Below are 27230 nucleotides of genomic sequence, written 5' to 3' on the forward strand. Positions count from 1 at the left end.
ATCCAGCCTGATAATACAGAGGCTATAACCCGATGTACTACCCGCCGGGTGCTGTTGTTGTTGTACACCACTGACCATATAGGTGAGTGAGAAGCATCCCAAGATACGATGAGAATACTGCTGTTAATGCATTTTAAATTGTCTTTTTCTACAGGGGCATGCATGTCACAGTGCTAACTGTGGATTATACGTATTGTTTTGAAAGCACTTGCTAGCGGCACTTACACTGGCATGACACACTGAGTGTACAAGGTCACGCACAACTGTTTTGTGGATTTTAACCTGCTGTGATTTGCTTTCTTTTGTCTCCCAGTTTAGGCAGATACAGCGCAACACAGGTACACCTTTGTATTCACTCAAGAATCAGTAATGAATACCTGATACGTAGGAAAACACTATTTGTAGATAGTTTCCCCTAATAATTTTTTCCGACATTGGTCCTGATGAATCGCTAGTCAGTGTACCTTTGCGAGAAACATGTCGACCCAGTCCTGCACACACTAGTCTAGTCTCGAACAAGGGAACATAACCTCCCTTTGAGTACAGTCTAGTTCTCTTTTAATTGAAGCAAGGGACCCCCAGAATAAACCTGATCCTGGTACCCTTAGCCTCATTTGAACTCACTACAACGTCTACACCATCTTGGCCCCACACCTGCACTTCACCCATACGGCAGTTGGATAGAAGATCTCCGCAAAAGAGCCCCTCTTGGAGAAGTGTGGCTCAATGGTTAGAGCGGCAGACCCTGATGCAGAGGTCTAGCCCGGGACCAGGGTTCAATTCCCCACCTCGGCGGGTCTTGGGCTCAAAAATTCCACGGACCTGATCATTCTCGCCTCGGTGCCTATTCCAATCATGGAGTCCCACTCTGCAACTCTGGGCAATAGCTTGCTTAATCTCCACAACGGCCCCCACAACGCTAAGGATGCCTGGCCTCCACCTTGGGGGTGCCCAGGAGTGGACACCTCACAGGGAAAGCCAGGATGGGTTCCACAGCGGTATTCGTACAAGCGCCTTGAGACCCTTGCGGGTGAGTAGTGCGCTATACAAGTATCAATTTACATTTCTTTGAGGTGTTGCCCGTTGGGTATTGCACCGCCGACCCAACGAGGAGCATTGCCTATGATGAAGCATGACACCTGCAAGGGTGTGTGAGGACATTAAATCCAACATATTGAATGCCCATCCGTAGGACTCCTTCAGTCCCTACTACATCCGAACAACTGAGCGGGCCTTACACTCTCTTTTTTACAAGGAACACCCAATACCTTTTTTGATTCTGTAACATTGGGCAAACACTGTGGCTGGACCTACCACTCCACGTGTCGAGTGGTGCTTTCGCCTAATCTTAAATCAAACCCCCCCTTTTTGTAATCATTCCCTTGCACGGCTAACCACCGTGGGATTTCCGGTTAGGTGGGTAAGATTTGTTCTATCCCCCTCACGACACCTTCTATCCCTCAAGAAGGCTGTTCCGCCACCCTCAATTGAGTGGTTTTTTACTAGCCGTCATCATCCACACTGTCCTTGCCACCATAAGATGGACAGGCAAGGTCTCAGTTTTGGAGAAGATGATGCAGCAGCTATTCTCAGAACACCCTCCATCCTTGGTAAAGAACTTGACAGTGTCACAGGGAGCAATACAGCTGACTGGCAGTCTCTTTCAGACATGAAAAGAGAATGGGTGAGGATCACCCTTCATGGGGCACTCATGGCTGAGTACTTCGGGGCCAAGATTGCACCCAATGGCCTTATCGTTAAAAACTTTCCCAGGATCTTTTGGGAGGATGGCCAGTTTAAAATTGAATGGTCTCAAATTTCCTGGAAGTGTACACACGATCTCCTAATTCTGATTGTCAACACAGCTAAACGTCTAGCTGAGGAAATGCTCGTACGCATTCAAATTGCCGAGAGTGCTCTTAAAAGTTCCATGCCTAATCCAGGCTTCAAAACCAAACTAGCCGAGTTGAATAAAGAACTAGCCGAACACAAAGAGTACCTCATGAAGCAGAAGATTACGAAGCTTCAAAAGGACGTCCAACGCTTTTCCAAAGAAAAGGTCTACCCTTACCTTAAGGAGGACTATGTTCCACCAGGAACAGGTTACCTCTCTGACTCAAGTGCTACTTCCTCTGGGAGAGGCTCCAACAGTGACAGCAACTCCAGTGGGGATGACGGGCTTCCTCAACAACGCAGGGGTAAAAGAGGGAGTAGACGTGGGCAATACAACTACCCACACCCTCCCTATTAAGGTTCACCCTTCTGGCAGTACCCCCAGTTTCAACACCCACTTCCTCCCTATGGCCCCCAATACCCACCACAATTTGCCCCACAAGGTGATAACCGGCCTTTTTTAGACAGAGGCTGGGGCAGAGGGCGCGGGCGAAAGCGAGGGAACGTGCCAGAAAAGAGAGTTCAATGGGAGAACACTCCGGCACAAGGAATGGACACGAGGAGCATGACCGCCAAGAAGTGAGTTTGGTAGTGAACTTGTCCTCACGCCAACTCACACCGGACGAAGAGAGGGTTCTTCAGAGAGGGCTTGGTTTTGTCCCAACCCCCAAAATTTACAGCTTTCAACAGATGTGCGAATTACAAAAGTTTTTTCGCAAGATAAGACTTAAGGCCTTTTTTGATGGCAAACCCAGAGAGACAACGGAGGACTCAGGCCTCCACAATCGTCTACTATCACTCCCCACATCGGGATGGTCCCTAACGAGATTCTAACCTACGAACAGGCAGTGCTCAAGGAGATCAGAGCATTGCCTAGTCACAATAACCATTCTAACATCTCCAAGACTGAGATGCTACTACTGGATTCTCTAGCCAGTGACCCATCAATAACAATTAAGCAGGCAGACAAAGGGGGAGCCACGGTCCTGATGGACACAACGGATTACGACACAGAATTTCTCAGGCAGTTGGGTGATAGACGGTACTACACGCTCATCCCCAATAACCCCACGGAACGCTTGAAGTGCTCAATTTCAGGTTTGGTTGAATCAGCTGAATGCCAGGATTGGATCAGCAAAAAGGAAGCTTAATTCCTAGTGAAGAGAGACCCAAGGGTCCCTTATTTCTATGTCCTACCCAAGATCCACAAGGGAACCACACCAGTTCCGGGACGCCGAATAGTGTCAGGAATAGACTCGGTGCTTGAACAATTATCACAATTCTGTGATCATTTCCTCCAACCCTTGGTCAAGCACGTTCCATCTTACATCCAGGACACCACTGACGTCCTATGATTGTTGGACGGTTTCGAGGACAATGCACAGATAGACTTCCTCATCACCCTGGACGTAGAGGCCCTCTACGCCAACATCCCACAGAGGGCCACACTAGGGGTGATTGAGGAGGTACTTAACACTGGGCCATGGACCTCACCAACACCACCAGCATTTATCATGGAATGCGCGACACTTGCCCCCACTGAGAATTACTTTGAGGTCAGAGGGCAGTACTACCACCAGACCCAGGGCACCTCGATGGGGAGCACATTTGCCCCTAGCGTGGCCTGCCTTTACATGGCCGACTTTGAGGGGCAACATATCCACCAACAGACCAACCCTTACCATACTAACATCAAACTGTGGAAGAGGTTTATAGATGATATCCTGATCTTCTGGGTTGGCAACAGAGACTCCTACAACGAGTTCTTTGGTTGATCAATTCACTCAATCCATACCTGCACTTTACGATGACCGCCTCCTCCTCCCAGATCTCGTTCTTGGGCCTTACAATCATGGTTGAGGCTGGACGACTGAGCACGACCATGTTCAGAAAACCACAGATCGGAACAGTTTGCTCCACTTCACAAGTCACCACCCTAAAGCACTGCGGGTGAATCTGCCGTTTGGACAATTTTGAGGGTCAGGTGTAATTGTAGCAGTCTGGCGGATTACAAAACACAATCTATAATCCTGTCCAGAAACCTGACCGACAGAGGCTACCCCAGCAGGGAGATAGCGAAGGCTCATAAAAGAGCACAGAACAATCATAGAGGAGGTCTCTTGGAACGTAAATGTAAATGTAAATGTAGTATACTTGTAAAGCGCACAGCTGCCCCAGCAACGGGGCGTCCCGGCGCTGTATAACTCTGGGGAACCCGTCCTGGCTTTCCCTGTGGGATGGTCCCTTGCTGGGAGTCCCCAAGGTGGAGCCAGGCATCCCCGGAATTGGTGGGGCCGTTGTGGAGATTAGGCAAGCTAATGCCCAGAGTTGCCGAGTGGAACCCCTGATTAGAGTAAGCACCGAAGCGAGAATTATCGAGTCCGCTGACCAAGGTCCACGACCCTGCCGCGTCGGGAATTGAACCCTGGTCCCAGGCTGACTTCTGCTCTCAGGCCTGCCGCCTCTAACCAGTGAGCCACACTACTCCACGTAGGATACAGAACCCCAAGGTGAACGAACCTATGACATGTGTCACTACGTTCACACCGGCTTCGAATGCTGTGAAGAAAATCCTTAAACGTCACTGGCAGATCCTTAATACAGGGAGCCTTGCCCTTGCCCAGCCCCGGTTCGCATTCAAGTGATCAAAGAACATTAAGGATATCTTTATCCAGACCAGACCCAAGAAACCCCCAGCGGGGTCACAATCCACTCTTTGGCAACTACCACCAGTCAAGGGACACTACCCCTGTGGGACATGCAGCGCATGCCCCTTCACTGCCATACACAAGACAATCCAACTTACCCCTTCTTTCACTTGGGAATTGAGAGGACACACAAATTGTAACACCTCAAACTGCATCTACCTCTTGATATGCCCCTGCAGTTTGTACTATGTGGGGATGACTACTCGCCCAATAAAAACACGAGTGTCTGAGCACCGAAGCAACTTCCGTTACAAAAAGAACAATACTAAGGTGTGTAGGCACTTCATGGAACAAAGTCATAGTGCTGATTCCTTGAGGTGGTTAATCTTGGAAGCAAATGCAAGTACTACCAAGCAGAATTTGTTTTTCAAGGAACAAAGATTGATACACCGCTTGGCCTCTGATAGTACAGGACTTAACGATGACATTCCGTGAAGCTCCCTATAGGACCTCCTCCACACTTCTAGATACGAACTGCAATGTGAACATGACACTGAATGGACCTTGACCGGTCCTGTTGGTCCAAAGCCGGCTGTCCAAACCGAGCCCACCATTCATGAGGACACAGGACTTAACGAGGACATTCCGTGAAGCTCCCTATAGGACCTCCTCCACACTTCTAGATACGAACTGCAATGTGAACATGACACTGAATGGACCTTGACCGGTCCTGTTGGTCCAAAGCCGGCTGTCCAAACCGAGCCCACCATTCATGAGGACATAAGTAGTTAGTGGGCATTCTTCAACACATGGTGTGCTTATTATGATACATAATTTGGCTATCTAAGGAACCAATACAATGCACGTTGCCAGCCCACATACCGCCAAACAAGGGTACCAACGACTGTCCTCCTGGCATCGACTACACTACACTAAGGCAGGCTCTCCAACTCACCATTGAGTAATGGCTACCGCCGTTACAGCTGAACCCATGTGACATGCAACCCAGCCCGACATCAAACACTAACCCCTCCCACAATCAGGTGACACTTGGTGGGCTTATAACAATACACACATTGCCTTTTTTAAGGATTCAATACAAATGCACTTTTGCCAGCCCACATACCGCCAAGCGAGGGATCAAATGACTGGCTTTATGGCCTTGACTACACTAGGGCAAACTCTCTAACTCACCATTAAGAAATGGCCGCCGCCGTTAGAGCTGAACCCATGTGACATACAACCCAGCCCGGTGTCTAACACTAACCCCTCCCACAGTCAGGTGACACACTACACGCCAATAAGAAGATGGCCGCCGGACACCGGATTACCACCCGGACCAGGTGGAGAGGGGTAGGTCGTACCACGAAGGCACGGGATAACTAAAGTAAGTAAACGCCCCACGGCCCGCCTACTTGGACCTGCGGGCGAAACCCAAACCACAACTTTTTTTAGCCACTCCAATTCCTGCCACAATGACCTGCCGCATTACTAAGAGAGAGGGGGTTGTTTTAATGAGTGAGTGTTCCGCTGTAATTTACTTCTGAGACTTAGTGAGTTTCACCAGCATGTGCACTGCGTTCCCCGCCCGTTACTTGAGTCATTTTAAACGTATGTTTTCGCGGGGCGAAACCCGAGCTGGTTTTAGCCGCTCCACTTTCTGCCATAAAGACCTGCCGCAATTCTAAGAGAGAGGGGGTTGTTGTTTTAACGATTGAGTATTCCGCTGTAGTTTACTTTTGTGACCTATTTAGTTACACCAGTATGTGTGCTGCAGTCTTGGCCCGTTGCTTGAGGCACTTTAATCTTACGTTGTTGGGGGGCTTCCTGCAGCATACCACAAACAGCGGTGCACAATTTAGCTGGGGGACTACTGACCACCATGCGGTATACTTTTTAAAATAGTATCAAATACCACGCGGTCCCTTACACACCAGGCTTACATCTTACGGGCTTTATTTGCACTACAGAGCCGGTCGGACCAATAGCCATTTTACACAGACTCCCGTCGAGTGAAATAGTAACTATGACCTACCATACGTAGAATAGATTGACCCTCCACGTGGCCATTATGGTAGAGAATAAAACACAGACCCCCAAAACTACAGGTTACAACATAGTATTGGTTGAAGCACTTCACCAATCCTATGCCAATAAGATGACACACTTGGATTAGGCTGGTGACCCGAGTGCACTGATATTTTCCCCAGCCAACTAGCCTAACGTGAACTCATGCTTACAAGGTAGTACAGCGAACTTACAGTTTTACAATTCAGTTGCTACCCCTTCTTTGCCACATCCAGCCTGAAAATACAGAGGTTATAACCCGATGTACTACCCGCCGGGTGCTGTTGTTGTTGTCCACCACTGACCAGATAGGTGAGTGAGAAGCATCCCAAGATACGATGAGAATACTGCTGTTAATGCATTTTAAATTGTATTTTTCCACAGGGGCATGCACTTCACAGTGCTCACTGCGGATTATACGTATTGTTTTTAAAGCACTTGCTAGCGGCACTTACACTGGCATGACACACTGAGTGTACAAGGTCACGCACAACTGTTTTGTGGATTTTAACCTGTTGTGATTTGCTTTCTTTTGTCTCCCAGTTTAGGCAGATACAGAGCAACACAGGTACACCTTTGTTTTCACTCAAGAATCAGTAATGAATACCTGATACGTAGGAAAACACTATTTGTAGACAGTTTCCCCTATTCATTTTTTCCGACATTGGTCCTGATGAATCGCTAGTCAGTGTACGTTTGCGAGAAACATGTCGACCCAGTCCTGCACACACTAGCCTAGTCTCGAACAAGGGAACATAACCTCCCTTCGAGTACAGTCTAGTTCTCTTTTAATTGAAGCAAGGGACCCCCAGAATAAACCTGATCCAGGTACCCTTAGCCTCATTTTAACTCACTACAACGTCTACACCATCTTGGCCCCACACCCGCACTTCACCCATACCGCAGTTGGATAGAAGATCTCCGCCAAATAGCCCCTCTTTGAGGTGTTGCCCGTTGGGTATTGCACCGCCGACCCAACGAGGAGCATTGCCTATGATGAAGCATGACACCTGCAAGGGTGTGTGAGGACATTAAATCCAACATATTGGATGCCCATCCGTAGGACTCCTTCAGTCACTACTACATTCAAACAACTGAGCGGGCCTTACACTCTCTTTTTTACAAGGAACAGCCCAGTACCTTTTTTGATTCTGTACAGAATCAGTCTGACACCAATCCTATAGTCTATATTGTGTAAACGCGTAGAACCTATATAGGGATATAGGAACTACACGACAGATCAGGACGTGAGCCGGTGCTTTGTGAGGACCAGGACATGAGCCGTGGTCTTGTGAGGACCAGGACGTGAGCCATTGCCTTATGAGGACAAGGACGTGAGCCAGGGCCTTGTGAGGACCAGGACGTGAGCTGTGGCCTTGTGAGGACCAGGATGTGAGTTGGAGCCTTGTGAGGGCCAGGACGTTAGCCAGGGACTTGTGAGAACCAGGACGTGAGCTTGGGCCTTGTGAGCACCAGGACGTGAGCCGGTGCCTTGTGAGGACCAGGACGTGAGCCAGGGCCTTGTGAGGACCAGGTCGTGAGCTGTGGTCCTGTGAGGAGCAGGCCGTGAGCCGGAGCCTTGTGAGGATCAGGACGTGAGCTGGGGCCTTGTGAGGACCAGGACATTAACCAAGGCCTTGTGAGGACCAGGACAAGAGCTGGGGCCTAGTGAGTACCAGGACGTGAGCCGATGCCTTGTGAGGACCAGGACGTGAGCCGGTGCCTTGTGAGGACCAGGATGTGAGCCGGGGCCTGGTGGACCAGGACCTGAGCTGGGGCCCTGTGAGGACCAGGATGTGAGCTGGGGCCTTGTGAGGACCAGGATGTGAGCCGGGGCCTTGTGAGGACCAGGACGTGAGCCGGGGCCTTGTGAGGACCAGGACGTGAGCTGGGGCCTTGTGAGCACCAGGACATGAGCCGGTGCCTTGAGAGGACCAGGACATGAGCCAGGGCCTTGTGAGGACCAGGACGTGAGCTGTGGCCTAGTGAGGACCAGGACCTGAGCTGGGGCCTTATGAGGACCAAGACATGAGTTGGGGCCTGGTGGACCAAGACATGAGTCAGGGCCTTGTGAGGATCAGGACGTGAGCTGGGGACTTGTAAGCACCAGGATGTGAGCCGGTGCCTTGTGAGGACCAGGACGTGAGCCGGGGCCTGGTGGACCAGGACCTGAGCTGGGGCCTTATGAGGACCAGGACATGAGTTGGGGCCTTGTGGACTAGCACGTGAGCTGGAGCCTTGTGAGGACCAGGATGTGAGTCGGAGCCTGGTGGATCAGGACATGAGCCGGGGCCTTGTGAGGACCAGTACGTGAGCTGGAGCCTGGTGGAAAAGGGTGTGAGCCGTGGCCTGGTGGGGGCCAGGACGTGAGCTGGGGCCTTGGGAGGACCAGGACGTGAACTGGGGCCTGTGGACCAGGACATAACCCTGGGCCTTGAGAGGACCAGGATGTGAGCTAGGGCCTTGTGAGGACCAGGATGTGAGCTGGGGCCTTGTGAGGACCAGGGCATGAGCCAGGGCATTGTGAGGACCATGAAGTGAGCAGGGGCCTTGAGAGGACCAGGACGTGAGTCAGAGCCTGGTGAGGACCAGGACGTGAGCTGGGGCCTTGTGTGGACAAAGACATGACCCAGGGCATTGTGAGGACCAGGACGTGAGCTGGAGCCTGGTGGACCAGGACATGAGCCAGAGCCTGGTGAGGACCAGGACGTGAGCTGGGGCCTTGTGAGGACCAGGACATGACCCAGGGCTTTGTGAGGACCAGGACGTGAGTCGGAGCCTGGTGTGCCAAGACATGAGACATGAGCCAGGGCCTTGTGAGGACCAGGAGGTGAGCTGGGGCCTGGTGGAAAAGGGTGTGAGCCGGGGCCTGGTGAGGACCAGTACATGAGCTGGGGCCTTTTGACAACCAGGACATGAGCTTGGACCTGGTGGACCAGGACGTGAGCCAGGGCCTTGTGAGGACCAGGACGGACGTGAGCTGGGGCCTTGTGAAGACCAGGACGTGAGCCAGGGCCTTGTGAAGACCAGGACATGAGCCAGGGCCTTGTGGAGAAGGACGTGAGTCAGGGCCTTGTGAGGACCAGGACATGAGCTTGGACCTGGTGGACCAGGACATGAGCCAGGGCCTTGTGAGGACCAGGACGTGTGCTGGGGCCTTGTGAGAACCAGGACGGTCGTGAGCTGGGGCCTTGAGAAGACCAGGACGTGAGCCAGGGCCTTGTGAGAACCAGGACGGACGTGAGCTGGGGCCTTGTGAAGACCAGGACGTGAGCCAGGGCATTGTGAGGACCAGGACGGACGTGAGCTGGGGCCTTGTGAGAACCAGGACGGACGTAAGCTGGGGCCTTGTGAGGACCAGGACGTGTGCTGGGGCCTTGTGAGAACCAGGACGGACGTGAGCTGGGGCCTTGTGAAGACCAGGACGTGAGCCAGGGCCTTGTGAGAACCAGGACGGACGTGAGCTGGGGCGTTGTGAAGACCAGGACGTGAGCCAGGGCCTTGTGAGGACCAGGACGGACGTGAGCTGGGGCCTTGTGAGAACCAGGACGGACGTGAGCTGGGGCCTTGTGAGAACCAGGACGGACGTGAGCTGGGGCCTTGTGAAGACCAGGACGTGAGCCAGGGCCTTGTGAGGACCAGGACGGACGTGAGCTGGGGCCTTGTGAGAACCAGGACGGACGTGAGCTGGGGCCTTGTGAAGACCAGGACATGAGCCAGGGCCTTGTGAGGACCAGGACATGAGCCAGGGCCTTGTGGAGAAGGACGTGAGTCAGGGCCTGATGAGGACCAGGACGTGAGCTGGGGCCTGGTGGACCAGGACATGAGCCAGGGCCTTGTGAGGACCAGGACATGAGCTTGGACCTGGTGGACCAGGACATGAGCCAGGGCCATTTGAGGACCAGGACATGAGCCGGGGTCTTGTGAGGACTAGGACATGAGCCGGGCCTGATGGACCAGGATGCTGAGCCCGCTCTAGCTCCCTTTGAGAGGCCAGACTAAACACCTGATTCATCCTGTCTTGGAGGACCAGGCAAGGGCCAGTACAGAGATCCAAGGTCACAAGAGACTGGGGCGCTGGACTTGCACCCCCTGTTTTTCATTGTCTTTCTCCCTAAACAGATAAAACGGTGTGAAATCTCCTTGAAAGAGATTCACGTTATCCCAGATCTCTCTGGACTCACAATCTGCAGAAAGATGCTGAGAATGAAAGTCCTTGCACATGAACTGTTCTACAATTCTATGCCACTATGCCCCGGGAGGTACCAAATATTTCCGTTGAGTGATTCTCCGAATATTCATGCCTGTACTTTCATGCAATGCATAAGTGCATTCTGGGAGTTGTAGTCTTTGTTACTTCAGTGTAAACAGTGGTTTGTAAAAATAAACTCCATGACTTGAGAGGAGATGCTAGCCTTTGTCATGAGTCATATGGGGATCTCTGGTAACTCCCGATCCTTTTCAAAAACTTGGCTTATGAGCTCTTAAAATAAAATTATATGTCTGGAAAGGAGCATCTCTGGGTGGTGAGAGGAGCGGCTGAGGTAGTCCACACTCTTTCTACCCAGAGGACAAGCCAGTACAGGCCTCTACGCCTAGCCCCCTGGACAGACCTCACCTCCTCTGCACCCCACAGGACAGGCCTCACCTCCTCTGCACCCTTGGACAGGCCTCACCTCCTCTGTACCCCTGGATAGGCCTCACCTCCACTGCACCCCTGGATAGGCCTCACCTCCACTGCACCCACTGGACAGGCATGTCCTCCTCTGCACCCCTGGACACGCCTCCCCTCCTCTGCACCCCTGGACTGGCATGTCCTCTTCTGCACCCCTGGACAGGCCTCCCCTCCTCTGCACCCCTGGACAGGCAGGTCCTCCTCTGCACCCCTGGACAGGCCTCCCCTCCTCTGCACCCCTGGACAGGCATGTCCTCGTCTGCACCCCTGGACAGGCCTCCCCTCCTCAGCACCCCTGGACAGGCCTCACCTCCTCTGCACCCCTGGACAGGCCTCACCTCCTCTGCACCACTGGACAGGTCTCACCTGCTCCATACCCCCTGGCAGGACATGCCTCACCTCTTCTGTACCCCTGGACAGGCATCACCTGCTCTGTACCCCATGGAGAGGCCTCACCTCATCTGCACCCCTGGACAGGCCTCACCTACTCTGCACCCCCTGGACAGGCCTCACCTCCTCTGTACCCCATGGACAATCCTCACCTCCTCTGCACCCCCTTGAATACACCTCAACTCCTCTGCAACCCTGGACAGGCCTCACCTCCTCTGCACCCCCCGACAAGCCTCTCCTCCTCTGAACCCCTGGTCAGGCCTCTCTTCCTCTGCACCCCTGGACAGTACCTCACCTCCTCTGCACTCCTGGACAGGCCTCACCCCCTCTGCACCCCCCTGGGCAGGCCTCTCCTCCTCTCCCCCTGGACAGGTCTCTCCTCCTCTGCAATCCTGGACAAGCCTCTCCTCCTCTGCACCTCTGGACAGGCCTCACCTCCCCTGCACCCCTGGACAGGTCTCACCTCATCTCTATCCCTGGACAGGCCTCACCGCCTCTGCACTCCTGGACAGGCCTCTCCTCCTCTGCCCCCAGTACAGGTCTCACCTCCTCTGCACCCCTGGACAGGCCTCAGCTCCTCTGTACCCCTGGACAGGCCTCTCCTCCTCTGCACCCCTGGACAGACCTCACCTCCTTTGCACCTCTGGACAGGCCTCACCTCATCTGCACCCCTTGACAGGCCTCGCCTCCTCTGCTCCCCTGGACAGGCCTCACCTACTTTGCACCCCTGGACAGGCCTCACCTCATCTGCACCCCTTGACATGCCTCGCCTCCTCTGCTCCCCTGGACAGGCCTCACCTCCTCTGCCCCAGGACAGGCCTCACCTCCTCTGCACTCCTGGACAGGCCTCTCCTCCTCTGCCCCCAGGACAGGCCTCACCTCCTCTGCACTCCTGGACAGGCCTCATCTCCTCTGTACCCCTGGACAGGCCTCTCCTCCTCTGCACACCTGGACAGACCTCACCTCCTTTGCACCGCTGGACAGGCCTCACCTCATCTGCACCCCTGGACAGGCCTCGCCTCCTCTGCACCCCTGGACAGGCCTCACCTCCTCTGCCCGAGGACAGGCCTCACTTCCTCTGCACTCCTGGACAGGCCTCTCCTCATCTGCCCCCAGGAAAGGCCTCACCTCCTCTGCACTCCTGGACAGGCCTCAGCTCCTCTGTACCCCTGGACAGGCCTCTCATCCTCTGCACCCCTTGACAGATCTCACCTCCTTTGCACCCCTGGACAGGCCTCTCCTCCTCTGCAACCCTGGACAGGTCTCTCTTCTCCTCTGCACCCATGGACAGGCCTCACCTCCTCTGCACCCCTTGACAGGCCTCTCCTCTTCTGCTCCCCTGAACAGGCTTCCCCTCCTCTGCATTCCCTTGGCTACACCTCACCTCCTCGGTACCCCATGGACAGGCCTCACCTCCTCTGCACCTCTGGACAGGCCTCACCTCCTCTGCACCTCTGGAGGCCTCACCTCCTCAGCACCCCCGGCACAGGCCTCACCTCCTTTGCACCCCTGGACAGGCCTCACTTCCTCTGCACCCCTGCACAGGCCTCACCTTCTCTGCACCCCTGGACAGGCCTCACCTCATCTCTAACCCTGGACAGGCCTCACCTCCTCTGCACTCCTGGACAGGCCTCTCCTCCTCTGCCCCCAGGACAGGCCTCACCTCCTCTGCACTCCTGGACAGGCCTCATCTCCTCTGTACCCCTGGACAGGCCTCTCCTCCTCTGCACACCTGGACAGACCTCACCTCCTTTGCACCGCTGGACAGGCCTCACCTCATCTGCACCCCTGGACAGGCCTCGCCTCCTCTGCACCCCTGGACAGGCCTCACCTCCTCTGCCCGAGGACAGGCCTCACTTCCTCTGCACTCCTGGACAGGCCTCTCCTCATCTGCCCCCAGGAAAGGCCTCACCTCCTCTGCACTCCTGGACAGGCCTCAGCTCCTCTGTACCCCTGGACAGGCCTCTCATCCTCTGCACCCCTTGACAGATCTCACCTCCTTTGCACCCCTGGACAGGCCTCTCCTCCTCTGCAACCCTGGACAGGTCTCTCTTCTCCTCTGCACCCATGGACAGGCCTCACCTCCTCTGCACCCCTTGACAGGCCTCTCCTCTTCTGCTCCCCTGAACAGGCTTCCCCTCCTCTGCATTCCCTTGGCTACACCTCACCTCCTCGGTACCCCATGGACAGGCCTCACCTCCTCTGCACCTCTGGACAGGCCTCACCTCCTCTGCACCTCTGGAGGCCTCACCTCCTCAGCACCCCCGGCACAGGCCTCACCTCCTTTGCACCCCTGGACAGGCCTCACTTCCTCTGCACCCCTGCACAGGTCTCACCTCCTCTGCACCCCTGGACAGGCCTCACCTCATCTCTAACCCTGGACAGGCCTCACCTCCTCTGCACTCCTGGACAGGCCTCTCCTCCTCTGCCCCCAGGACAGGCCTCTCCTCCTCTGCACCCCTGGGCAGGCCCCGCCTTCTCTGCATCCCCTTGGCTACACCTCACCTCCTCTGCACCCCCTGGACAGGACTCTCCTCCTCTGCACCCCTCGACAGACCTCACCTCCTTTGCACCCCTGGACAGGCCTCTCCTCCTCTGCAACCCTGGACAGGTCTCTCTTCTCCTCTGCACCCCTCGACAGGCCTCACCTCCTCTGACCCCTGGACAGACCTATCCTCCTCTGCACTCATGGACAGGCCTCACCTCCTCTGCACCCCTTGGCAGGCCTCTCCTCCTCTGCTTCCCTGGACAGGCTTCACCTCCTCTGCACCCTGGGCAGGCCCCGCCTTCTCTGCATTCCCTTGGCTACACCTCACCTCCTCTGCACCCCATGGACAGGCCTCACCTCCTTTGCACCCCTGGACAGGCATCACCTCCTCTGCACCCCTGGACAGGACTCATCTCCTCTGCACCCCTGCACAGGCCTCACCTCCTCTGCACCCCTGGACAGGCCTTACATCCTCTGCCCCCCTGGACAGGCCTCACCTCCTCTGCCCTCTGGACAGGCCTCACATCCTCTGAACCCTGGACAGGTCTCTCCTCCTCTGCATCCCTGGACAGGCCTCACCTCCTCTGCACTCAGGACAGGCCTCACCTCCTCTGCACCCCTGGACAGGCCTCAGCTCCTCTGCACCCCTGGGCAAGCACTGCCTTCTCTGCATCCCCTTGGCTACACCTCACCTCCTCTGCACCCCCTGGACAGGCCTCACCTCCTCTGCACCTCTGGACAGGCCTCACCTCCTCAGCACCCCCGGGATAGGCCTCACCTCCTTTGCACCTCTGGACAGGCCTCATCTCCTCTGCACCTCTAGACAGGTCTCACCTCTCTTGCACCCCTGGACAGGCCTCACCTCCTCTGCACCCCTGGACAGGCCTCTCCTCCTCTGCACCCCAGGACAGGCCTCACCTCCTCTGCACCTCTGGACAGGCCTCATCTCCTCTGCATCCCTGGACAGGCCTCTCCTCCTCTGCACCCCTGGACAGGCCTCTCCTCCTCTGCCCCTCCTCTGGACAGGCCTCTCGGTGAAGGATTCTTCTCATTAAGGACAGAGGAGCCCAGAGTTCAATCCACCCCATCCGGCGCCTCTGACTCCACCCTGAGCCTCGGGGCGCTATGCACAGGCCCTGAAGAGAGACACTGCTCCCCTGGACCTGCCCAGAGGCGCGGGGGAAGGACTGAGGCTCGGACCGAGGCGCTTCAATACCACACATGAGGCACTACACACCAGGCACCTGTTCATCCCTCAGAATAAGGGAAATGAGGGAAATGTCCTGATCCATTTCCATCTTTCAGCCCCAGTACCTGGTTCCCGGTGATGCTGCTGCGCCCCCACCCTTTAACCCTGGAGGTGTCCTCTCTCGGAGGGGGCAGCTCTCCTGGGGTATTTCTGGCTTGTGGTGATGATCGTGTCTTGTGCAGCTGACACTGCACCCCACTGTACCCCACTACTGATGCTGTACCTCTGGGGGTGTTATACTGTGTGTATCTCTTCTTGTGATAATAAATGTTTAATAGGAGGCGCCTTGACGCCCCTCGGCCTCGTTCCGTCTTTATAAACATCCTAAAATAAATACAGCATAAACCACTCCTTGGGAGCCTGCGCTCCCGCTCCCTGGGGGCACCTGTGGAAGGTTAGGAGGGGCCCCTCTGCTTCTGCTTGTGGGAGGGGCCCCTCTGCTTCTGCTTGTGGGAGGGGCCCCTCTGCTTCTCCCTGTGGGAGGGGCCCTTCTGCTGCTCCTTGTGAGAGGGGCCCCTCTGCTGCTCCTTGTGGGAGGGGCCCCTCTGCTGCTCCTTGTGGGAGGGGCCCCTCTGCTGCTCCTTGTGGGAGGGCCCCTCTGCTGCTCCTTGTGGGAGGGTCCCCTCTGCTTCTTCTTGTGGGAGGGGCCCCTCTGCTGCTCCTTGTTGGAGGGGCCCTCTGCTGCTCCTTGTGGGGGGGGGCCCTCTGCTTCTTCTTGTGGGAGGGGCCCCTTTGCTTCTCCTTGTGGGGGGAGGGGCCCCTCTGCTGCTCCTTGTGGGAGGGCCCCTCTGCTGCTCCTTGTGGGAGGGGCCCCTCTGCTTCTGCTTGTGGGAGGGGCCCCTCTGCTTCTCCCTGTGGGAGGGGCCCTTCTGCTGCTCCTTGTGGGAGGGGCCCCTCTGCTGCTCCTTGTGGGAGGGGCCCCTCTGCTGCTCCTTGTGGGAGGGGCCCCTCTGCTTCTGCTTGTGGGAGGGGCCCCTCTGCTTCTGCTTGTGGGAGGGGCCCCTCTGCTTCTGCTTGTGGGAGGGGCCCCTCTGCTGCTCCTTGTGGGAGGGCCCCTCTGCTGCTCCTTGTTGGAGGGGCCCCTCTGCTGCTCCTTGTGGGAGGGGCCCCTCTGCTTCTCCCTGTGGGAGGGCCCCTCTGCTTCTTCTTGTGGGAGGATCCCCTCTGCTTCTTCTTGTGGGAGGGGCCCCTCTGCTTCTTGTTGGAGGGGCCCCTCTGCTGCTCCTTGTGGGAGGGCCCCTCTGCTGCTCCTTGTGGGAGGGCCCCTCTGCTGCTCCTTGTGGGAGGGGCCCCTCTGCTTCTCCTTGTGGGAGGGGCCCCTCTGCTTCTCCTTGTGGGAAGGGCCCCTCTGCTGCTCCTTGTTGGAGGGGCCCCTCTGCTGCTCCTTGTGGGAGGGGCCCCTCTGCTTCTCCCTGTGGGAGGGCCCCTCTGCTTCTTCTTGTGGGAGGATCCCCTCTGCTTCTTCTTGTGGGAGGGGCCCCTCTGCTTCTTGTTGGAGGGCCCCCTCTGCTGCTCCTTGTGGGAGGGCCCCTCTGCTGCTCCTTGTGGGAGGGGCCCCTCTGCTTCTTCTTGTGGGAGGGCCCCTCTGCTTCTTCTTGTGGGAGGGGCTCCTCTGCTTCTTGTTGGAGGGGCCCCTCTGCTGCTCCTTGTGGGAGGGGCCCCTCTGCTGCTTCTTGTGGGAGGGGCCCCTCTGCTGCTCCTTGTGGGAGGGGCCCCTCTGCTGCTTCTTGTGGGAGGGGCCCCTCTGCTGCTCCTTGTGGGAGGGGCCCCTCTGCTGCTCCTTGTGGGAGGGGCCCCTCTGCTTCTTGTTGGAGGGGCCCCTCTGCTGCTCCTTGTGGGAGGGGCCCCTCTGCTGCTCCCTGTGGGAGGGCCCCTCTGCTTCTTCTTGTGGGAGGGGCCCCTCTGCTTCTTGTTGGAGGGGCCCCTCTGCTGCTCCTTGTGGGAGGGGCCCCTCTGCTTCTTGTTGGAGGGGCCCCTCTGCTGCTCCTTGTGGGAGGGGCCCCTCTGCTGCTTCTTGTGGGAGGGGCCCCTCTGCTGCTCCTTGTGGGAGGGGCCCCTCTGCTGCTCCTTGTGGGAGGGGCCCCTCTGCTTCTTGTTGGAGGGGCCCCTCTGCTGCTCCTTGTGGGAGGGGCCCCTCTGCTGCTCCCTGTGGGAGGGCCCCTCTGCTTCTTCTTGTGGGAGGGGCCCCTCTGCTTCTTGTTGGAGGGGCCCCTCTGCTGCTCCTTGTGGGAGGGGCCCCTCTGCTGCTCCCTGTGGGAGGGCCCCTCTGCTTCTTCTTGTGGGAGGGGCCCCTCTGCTGCTCCTTGTGGGAGGGCCCCTCTGCTGCTCCTTGTGGGAGGGACCCTCTGCTTCTTCTTGTGGGAGGGCCCCTCTGCTTCTTCTTGTGGGAGGGGCCCCTCTGCTTCTTGTTGGAGGGGCCCCTCTGCTGCTCCTTGTGGGAGGGGCCCCTCTGCTGCTCCTTGTGGGAGGGGCCCCTCTGCTTCTTCTTGTGGGAGGGGCCCCTCTGCTTCTCCCTGTGGGAGGGCCCCTCTGCTGCTCCTTGTGGGAGGGCCCCTCTGCTGCTCCTTGTGGGAGGGGCCCCTCTGCTTCTTGTTGGAGGGGCCCCTCTGCTGCTCCTTGTGGGAGGGCCCCTCTGCTGCTCCTTGTGGGAGGGGCCCCTCTGCTTCTTCTTGTGGGAGGGCCCCTCTGCTTCTTCTTGTGGGAGGGGCCCCTCTGCTTCTTGTTGGAGGGGCCCCTCTGCTGCTCCTTGTGGGAGGGGCCCCTCTGCTGCTCCTTGTGGGAGGGGCCCCTCTGCTGCTCCTTGTGGGAGGGCCCCTCTGCTGCTCCTTGTGGGAGGGGCCCCTCTGCTTCTCCCTGTGGGAGGGCCCCTCTGCTTCTGCTTGTGGGAGGGCCCCTCTGCTTCTTCTTGTGGGAGGGGCCCCTCTGCTTCTTGTTGGAGGGGCCCCTCTGTTGCTCCTTGTGGGAGGGGCCCCTCTGCTTCTTGTTGGAGGGGCCCCTCTGCTGCTCCTTGTGGGAGGGGCCCCTCTGCTGCTCCTTGTGGGAGGGGCCCCTCTGCTGCTCCTTGTGGGAGGGTCCCCTCTGCTTCTTCTTGTGGGAGGGGCCCCTCTGCTGCTCCTTGTGGGAGGGGCCCCTCTGCTGCTCCTTGTGGGAGGGGCCCCTCTGCTGCTCCTTGTGGGAGGGCCCCTCTGCTGCTCCTTGTGGGAGGGGCCCCTCTGCTTCTCCCTGTGGGAGGGGCCCTTCTGCTGCTCCTTGTGGGAGGGGCCCCTCTGCTGCTCCTTGTGGGAGGGCCCCTCTGCTGCTCCTTGGGAGAGGGGCCCCTCTGCTTCTTCTTGTGGGAGGGGCCCCTCTGCTTCTCCCTGTGGGAGGGCCCCTCTGCTGCTCCTTGTGGGAGGGGCCCCTCTGCTGCTCCTTGTGGGAGGGGCCCCTCTGCTGCTCCTTGTGGGAGGGGCCCCTCTGCTTCTCCCTGTGGGAGGGCCCCTCTGCTGCTCCTTGTGGGAGGGGCCCCTCTGCTGCTCCTTGTGGGAGGGCCCCTCTGCTGCTCCTTGTGGGAGGGGTCCCTCTGCTGCTCCTTGTGGGAGGGGCCCCTCTGCTGCTCCTTGTGGGAGGGCCCCTCTGCTGCTCCTTGGGAGAGGGGCCCCTCTGCTTCTTCTTGTGGGAGGGGCCCCTCTGCTTCTCCCTGTGGGAGGGGCCCCTCTGCTTCTCCCTGTGGGAGGGCCCCTCTGCTTCTGCTTGTGGGAGGGGCCCCTCTGCTGCTCCTTGTGGGAGGGCCCCTCTGCTGCTCCTTGTGGGAGGGGCCCCTCTGCTTCTGCTTGTGGGAGGGCCCCTCTGCTTCTTCTTGTGGGAGGGGCCCCTCTGCTGCTCCCTGTGGGAGGGGCCCCTCTGCTTCTGCTTGTGGGAGGGGCCCCTCTGCTGCTCCTTGTGGGAGGGGCCCCTCTGCTGCTCCTTGTGGGAGGGCCCCTCTGCTGCTCCTTGTGGGAGGGGCCCCTCTGCTTCTGCTTGTGGGAGGGCCCCTCTGCTTCTGCTTGTGGGAGGGCCCCTCTGCTGCTGCTTGTGGGGAGGGCCCCTCTGCTGCTGCTTGTGGGAGGGGCCCCTCTGCTGCTCCTTGTGGGAGGGCCCCTCTGCTTCTGCTTGTGGGAGGGGCCCCGCTGCTGCTCCTTGTTGGAGGGGCCCCTCTGCTGCTCCTTGTGGGAGGGGCCCCTCTGCTGCTCCTTGTGGGAGGGGCCCCTCTGCTTCTCCTAGTGGGAGGGGCCCCTCTGCTGCTCCTTGTGGGAGGGGCCCTCTGCTTCTTCTTGTGGGAGGGGGCCCTCTGCTGCTCCTTGTGGGAGGGCCCCTCTGCTGCTTCTTGTTGGAGGGGCCCCTCTGCTTCTGCTTGTGAGAGGGCCCCTCTGCGTCTGCTTGTGGGAGGGGCCCCTCTGCTGCTCCTTGTTGGAGGGGCCCCTCTGCTGCTCCTTGTGGGAGGGGCCCCTCTGCTGCTCCTTGTGGGAGGGGCCCCTCTGCTGCTCCTTGTTGGAGGGGCCCCTCTGCTGCTCCTTGTGGGAGGGGCCCCTCTGCTGCTCCTTGTTGGAGGGGCCCCTCTGCTGCTCCTTGTGGGAGGGGCTACTCTGCTTTTCCTTCTGAGAGGGGCCCTTCTGCTGCTCCTTGTGGGAGGGTCTCCTCTGCTTTTCCTTCTGAGAGGGTCCCTTCTGCTGCTCCTTGTTGGAGGGGCCCCTCTGCTGCTCCTTGTGGGAGGGGCCCCTCTGCTTCTGCTTGTGGGAGGGCCCCTCTGCTTCTCCCTGTGGGAGGGGCTCCTCTGCTTTTCCTTCTGTGAGGGGCCCTTCTGCTGCTCCTTGTGGGAGGGGCCCCTCTGCTTCTGCTTGTGGGAGGGCCCGCTGTGTGTAGATGGGTGAATGGATGTGTGGGTGGATGGAAGGGTAGATGGATGGGTGGGTAAATGGATGGGTGGGTAGATGGATGGTGGATGGATGGATGGGTGGGTGAATGGCTGGATGGGTAGATTAATGGATTGATGGTAGATAAATGGGTGGGTGGGTGGATGGATGTGTGGGTGGATGGATGGATGGGTGGGTGGATGCATGGATGGATGGATGCATGGATGGATGGATGCATGGATGGATGGTAGATGAATGGGTGGATGGGTTGGTAGATGGACTGATGGATGGGTGGGTGAATGGATAGGTGGGTGGAAGGATGTGTGGGTGGGTGGATTGATGTGTGGGTGGGTGGATTGATGGGTGGGTGGATTGATCGGTCGATGGATGGATGGGTAGATGGAGGGATGAATGAATATGTAGATGGGTGATGGCTGGAATGTCTGGGTGGATGGATGGATGGATGGGTGAATGGAGAGGTGTATAGATAGATGGATGGATGGGTGTATTGGAAAGAGAGAGATTGCACAAGAAGCTGAACAGAGCATTTTTGCCAGGGTCGCTGCTGGTTCCCAGTCCCGCCCGGGTAGTAAGGACCGCTCGAAGGCAGGAGACGCTGGTACCACAGAGTCCTATATCACTACCACTGGAGCGGGGGTGTAACTTCTTGTTGTCCTAAAAATCCCCCTCCTTTCTTTCCCCCCTCATTAGAATTAATGTCCAGGGGCTGGGGGAGGGACAACTCTCTATTACTGCAGGGTCCTGCTGCCCTGCGCTGTACACTACTATATCCGGTGCTTAACTTGAAAAAGAATGAGAGCCGGGCCAAAAGTTGTGTTCAGAAGCCCACAACCGGAGCTATTGAATGTCGGGTGCTTAATACCAAGGCTGCGCAGTCTTGATTCCACCTCATGGCTCTTAAATCCACCCCAGACCCTCCCGGCTCCTTTATCTCACTCTTGATTCCACCTTGTGTCTCTTAATCCAACCCCAGACACTCTCGGCTCCTTTATCCCACTCTTGATTCCACCTCATGACTCTTTAATCCACCCCCAGACACTCTCTGCTCCTTTATCTCACTCTTGATTCCACCTCGTGGCTCTTTAATCCACCCCCAGCCACTCTCGGCTCCTTTATCTCACTCTTGATTCCACCTCATGGCTCTTTAATCTACCCCCAACCACTCCCGGCTCCTTTATCTCACTCTTGATTCCACCTCATGGCTCTTTAATCCACCCCAGACCCTCCCGGCTCCTTTATCTCACTCTTGATTCCACCTCGTGGCTCTTTAATCCACCCCCAGACACTCTCTGCTCCTTTATCTCACTCTTGATTCCACCTCGTGGCTCTTTAATCCACCCCCAGACACTCTCGGCTCCTTTATCTCACTCTTGATTCCACCTCATGTCTCTTTAATCCACCCCCAGACACTCTCTGCTCCTTTATCTCACTCTTGATTCCACCTCGTGGCTCTTTAATCCACCCCCAGACACTCTCGGCTCCTTTATCTCACTCTTGATTCCACCTCATGTCTCTTTAATCCACCCCCAGACACTCTCTGCTCCTTTATCTCACTCTTGATTCCACCTCGTGGCTCTTTAATCCACCCCCAGACACTCTCGGCTCCTTTATCTCACTCTTGATTCCACCTCATGTCTCTTTAATCCACCCCCAGACCCTCCCGGCTCCTTTATCTCACTCTTGATTCCACCTCATGTCTCTTTAATCCACCCCCAGACACTCTCTGCTCCTTTATCTCACTCTTGATTCCACCTCATGGCTCTTTAATCCACCCCCAGACACTCTCGGCTCCTTTATCTCACTCTTGATTCCACCTCATGTCTCTTTAATCCACCCCCAGACACTCCCGGCTCCTTTATCTCACTCTTGATTCCACCTCATGGCTCTTTAATCCACCCCAGACCCTCCCGGCTCCTTTATCTCACTCTTGATTCCACCTTGGGTCTCTTAATCCAACCCCAGACACTCTCGGCTCCTTTATCCCACTCTTGATTCCACCTCATGACTCTTTAACCCACCCCCAGACACTCTCTGCTCCTTTATCTCACTCTTCATTCCACCGCGTGGCTCTTTAATCCACCCCCAGCCACTCTCGGCTCCTTTATCTCACTCTTGATTCCACCTCATGGCTCTTTAATCTACCCCCAACCACTCCCTGCTCCTTTATCTGAATCTTGATTCCACCTCATGTCTATTTAATCCACCCCCAGACACTCTCTGCTCCTTTCTCTCACTGTTGATTCAACCTCATGGCTCTTTAATGGATGGATGGATGAGCGACCCTTGACCCTACTGCCAGGCAGGTCGCTCCCCACGCCGCACAGCTCCACCTGACACTCCCGGCTCCTTTATCTCACTCTTGATCCCACCTCATGGCTCTTGAACCCACCCCCAGCCACTCTCGGCTCCTTTAACTCACTCTTGATCCCACCTCATGGCTCTTCAATCTACCCCAGACACCCCTGGCTCCTTTATCTCACGCTTGATTCCACCTCATGCCTTTTTAATCCACCCCCAGATACTCCTGGCTCCTTTATCTCACTCTTGATTCCACCTTGTGGCTCTTTAATCCAACCCCAGATACTCGTGGCTCCTTTATCTCACACTTGACTCCACCTCATTGCTCTTCAATCCACCCCCAGACACTCTCGGCTCCTTTATCTCACTCTTGATTCCACCTCATGGCTCTTTAATCCACCCCCCAGACACTCCCGGCTCCTTCATCTCACTCTTGATTCCCCCCTATTTCTCTTTAATCCACCCCTAGGCACTCTCTGCTCCTTTATCTCACTCTTAATTCCACCTCATGGTTCTTTAATCCACCCTCAGTCACTCTTGGCTCCTTTATCTCACTCTTGATCCCACCTCATGGCTCTTTATTCCACCCCAGATACTCCCGGCTCCTTTATCTCACTCTTGATTCCACCTCGTGGCTCTTTAATCCACCCCCAGACACTCTCGGCTCCTTTATCTCACTCTTGATTCCACCTCATGTCTCTTTAATCCACCCCCAGACACTCTCTGCTCCTTTATCTCACTCTTGATTCCACCTCGTGGCTCTTTAATCCACCCCCAGACGCTCTCTGCTCCTTTATCTCACTCTTGATTCCACCTCATGTCTCTTTAATCCACCCCCAGACACTCCCGTCTCCTTTATCTCACTCTTGATTCCACCTCATGGCTCTTTAATCCACCCCAGACCCTCCCGGCTCCTTTATCTCACTCTTGATTCCACCTCATGTCTCTTTAATCCACCCCCAGACACTCTCTGCTCCTTTATCTCACTCTTGATTCCACCTCGTGGCTCTTTAATCCACCCCCAGACACTCTCGGCTCCTTTATCTCACTCTTGATTCCACCTCATGTCTCTTTAATCCACCCCCAGACACTCCCGGCTCCTTTATCTCACTCTTGATTCCACCTCATGGCTCTTTAATCCACCCCAGACCCTCCCGGCTCCTTTATCTCACTCTTGATTCCACCTTGTGTCTCTTAATCCAACCCCAGACACTCTCGGCTCCTTTATCCCACTCTTGATTCCACCTCATGACTCTTTAATCCACCCCCAGACACTCTCTGCTCCTTTATCTCACTCTTCATTCCACCGCGTGGCTCTTTAATCCACCCCCAGCCACTCTCGGCTCCTTTATCTCACTCTTGATTCCACCTCATGGCTCTTTAATCTACCCCCAACCACTCCCTGCTCCTTTACCTGAATCTTGATTCCACCTCATGTCTATTTAATCCACCCCCAGACACTCTCTGCTCCTTTCTCTCACTGTTGATTCAACCTCATGGCTCTTTAATGGATGGATGGATGAGCGACCCTTGACCCTGCTGCCAGGCAGGTCGCTCCCCACGCCGCACAGCTCCACCTGACACTCCCGGCTCCTTTATCTCACTCTTGATCCCACCTCATGGCTCTTGAACCCACCCCCAGCCACTCTCGGCTCCTTTAACTCACTCTTGATCCCACCTCATGGCTCTTCAATCTACCCCAGACACCCCTGGCTCCTTTATCTCACGCTTGATTCCACCTCATGCCTTTTTAATCCACCCCCAGATACTCCTGGCTCCTTTTTCTCACTCTTGATTCCACCTTGTGGCTCTTTAATCCAACCCCAGATACTCGTGGCTCCTTTATCTCACACTTGACTCCACCTCATTGCTCTTCAATCCACCCCCAGACACTCTCGGCTCCTTTATCTCACTCTTGATTCCACCTCATGGCTCTTTAATCCACCCCCAGACACTCCCGGCTCCTTCATCTCACTCTTGATTCCCCCCTATTTCTCTTTAATCCACCCCTAGGCACTCTCTGCTCCTTTATCTCACTCTTAATTCCACCTCATGGTTCTTTAATCCACCCTCAGTCACTCTTGGCTCTTTATCTCACTCTTGATCCCACCTCATGGCTCTTTATTCCACCCCAGATACTCCCGGCTCCTTTATCTCACTCTTGATTCCACCTTGTGGCTCTTAATCCACCCCCAGACACTCCCGACTCCTTTATCCCACTCTTGATTCCACCTCATGGCTGTTTAATCCGCCTCCAGACACTCCCGTCTCCTTTATCCCACTCTTGATTCCACCTCATGACTTTTTATTAATCCACCACCAGACACTCCCGGCTCTTTTATCTCACTCTTGATTCCACCTCTTGGCTCTTTAATCCACCCCCACACACTCTCTGCTCCTTTATCTCAATCTTGATTCCAACTTGTGGCTTTTTAATCCACCCCAGATACTCTTGTCTCCTTTATCTCACTCTTGATTCCTCCTCGTGCCTCTTTAATCCAGCACCAGCCACTCTTGGCTTCTTTATCTCACTCTTAATTCAACCTCATGGCTCTTTAATCCACCCAGACACTCTCGGCTCCTTTACCTCACTCTTGATTCCACCTCATGTCTCTTTAACCCACCTCCAGACACTCTCTGCTCCTTTCTCTCACTCTTGATTCTACCTCGTGGCTCTTTAATCCACCAAAGACACTCCCGGCTCCTTTATCTCACTCTTGATTCCACCTCATGGCCCTTTAATCCACCCCAGACACTCCAGGCTCCTTTATCTGACTCTTGATTCAACCTCATGGCTCTTTAATGGATGGATGGATGGATGGATGAGCGACCCTTGACCCTGCTGCCAGGCAGGTCGCTCCCCACGCCGCGCAGCTCCACCTGACACTCCCGGCTCCTTTATCTCACCCTTGATCCCACCTCATGGCTCTTGAATCCACCCCCATCCACTCTCGGCTCCTTTATCTCACTCTTGATCCCATTTCATGGCTCTTCAATCTACCCCAGACACTCTCTGCTCCTTTATCTCACTCTTGATCCCACCTCATGCCTTTTTAGTCCACCCCCAGATACTCCTGGCTCCTATATCTTACTCTTGATTCCACCTTGTGGCTCTTTAATCCACCCCAGACACTCTCTGCTCCTTTATCTCACTCTTGATCCCACCTCATGCCTTTTTAGTCCACCCCCATATACTCCTGGCTCCTTTATCTCACTCTTGATTCCACCTCGTGGCTCTTTAATCCACCCCCAGCCACTCTTGGCTCCTTTATCTCACTCTTGGTCCCACCTCATTGCTCTTCAATCTACCCCAGACACTCTCGGCTCCTTTATCTCACTCTTGATTCCCCCTCATGACTCTTTAATCCACCACCAGACACTCTCCGCTCCATTATCTCACTCTTGATCCTACCTTATGGCTCTTTAATCCACCCCAGCCACTCCCGGCTCCTTTATCTCACTCTTGATTTCACCTCATGCCTTTTTAATCCACCCGCAGACACTCCCGGCTCCTTCATCTCACTCTTGATTCCACCCCATGGCTCTTTAATCCACCCCTAGGCACTCTCTGCTCCTTTACCTCAATCTTGATTCCACCTCATGGTTCTTTAATCCACCCTCATTCACTCTTGGCTCCTTTATCTCACTCTTGATTCAACCTCATGCCTTTTTAATCCAACACCAGACACTACCGGCTCCTTTATCTCAATCTTGATTCCACCTCATTGATTGATTGACTGTGGGTTTCTAAAGCACTAGAATTGACTCCAGAAGGAGTATCTCTGCGCTGTAGACCGCTGGGGAACCCGTCCTGGCTTTCCCTGTGAGATGGTCCCTACTGGGTATCTCCAAGGTGAAACCAGGCATCCCCGGCGTATGTGGGGGGCCGTTGTAGAGATGAGGCAAGCTAATGCCCAGAGTTGCCGAGTGTGATCCCTAGTTAGAGTAGGCACCGAGGCGAGAATTATCGAGTCCGTTGACCCTGGTCCAAGACCCTGCCGCGTCAGGGATTGAACCCTGGTCCCGGGCCGTCCTCTGCTCCAGTGTCTGTTGCCTCCAACCAGTGAGCCACACCACTCCACACCATTCCACTCATGGCTCTTTAATCCACTCCCAGACATTCTCGGCTCCTTTAACTCACTCTTGATTCCACCCCATGGCTCTTTAATCCAACCCCAGACACTCTTGGCTCCTTTATCTGACTCTTGATTCCACCTCATGGCTCTTTAGTCCACCGCTAGACACTCTCTGCTCCTTTATCTCACTCCTGTAGATCCCTGCTTTCTCCCTCTGTCACTTTTTTCATTTTTTTCTTCCTCTTTCTTACCCCTTGTGGATTTTTCATTCCCTTGTTATGGGCTAAAGTCTGATGAAGAAAAATAAGTGCCGGCCCCCAAAAGGAGAGTGCTGACTGGCCCCACCTGCGACCACCGGCCTAAATTAAGCTTTAATCAGCATCTTACCCCTTGGTTGACAAACAAAAGAATTTAGGGCCATCGGGTGGGGTGGGGGAAAGAAGAAAAACAGACAGGAAGGAAAAGAATCAAATGAAAGAAAACATGAAAAAGACAATGCTAGAGGAAGAGAATACGCCCTCGTCACTCCATGAACACATCTCTTTGACCCGTCACTG

At 55.8% G+C, this 27230-nt stretch overlaps 2 protein-coding genes across 2 annotated transcripts in view; both read right to left on the reverse strand.

Moving 5' to 3' along the window:
• The window catches only part of LOC144802385 (uncharacterized), a 32383-nt gene extending 17244 nt beyond the window's left edge, over nt 1-15139 (reverse strand). Inside the window, exon 1 of the mRNA XM_078671808.1 lies at nt 15080-15139. The gene's annotated coding sequence lies outside the window, so the exon portion shown is untranslated. The remainder of the gene's footprint in view (nt 1-15079) is intronic.
• Nucleotides 1-27230, reverse strand: part of LOC144802369 (uncharacterized) — a 299978-nt gene that overhangs the window by 175179 nt on the left and 97569 nt on the right. The window lies entirely within an intron of this gene.

Source organism: Lissotriton helveticus, chromosome 1_2 (assembly GCF_964261635.1).
Source record: "Lissotriton helveticus chromosome 1_2, aLisHel1.1, whole genome shotgun sequence".
Lineage (NCBI taxonomy): Eukaryota > Metazoa > Chordata > Amphibia > Caudata > Salamandridae > Lissotriton > Lissotriton helveticus.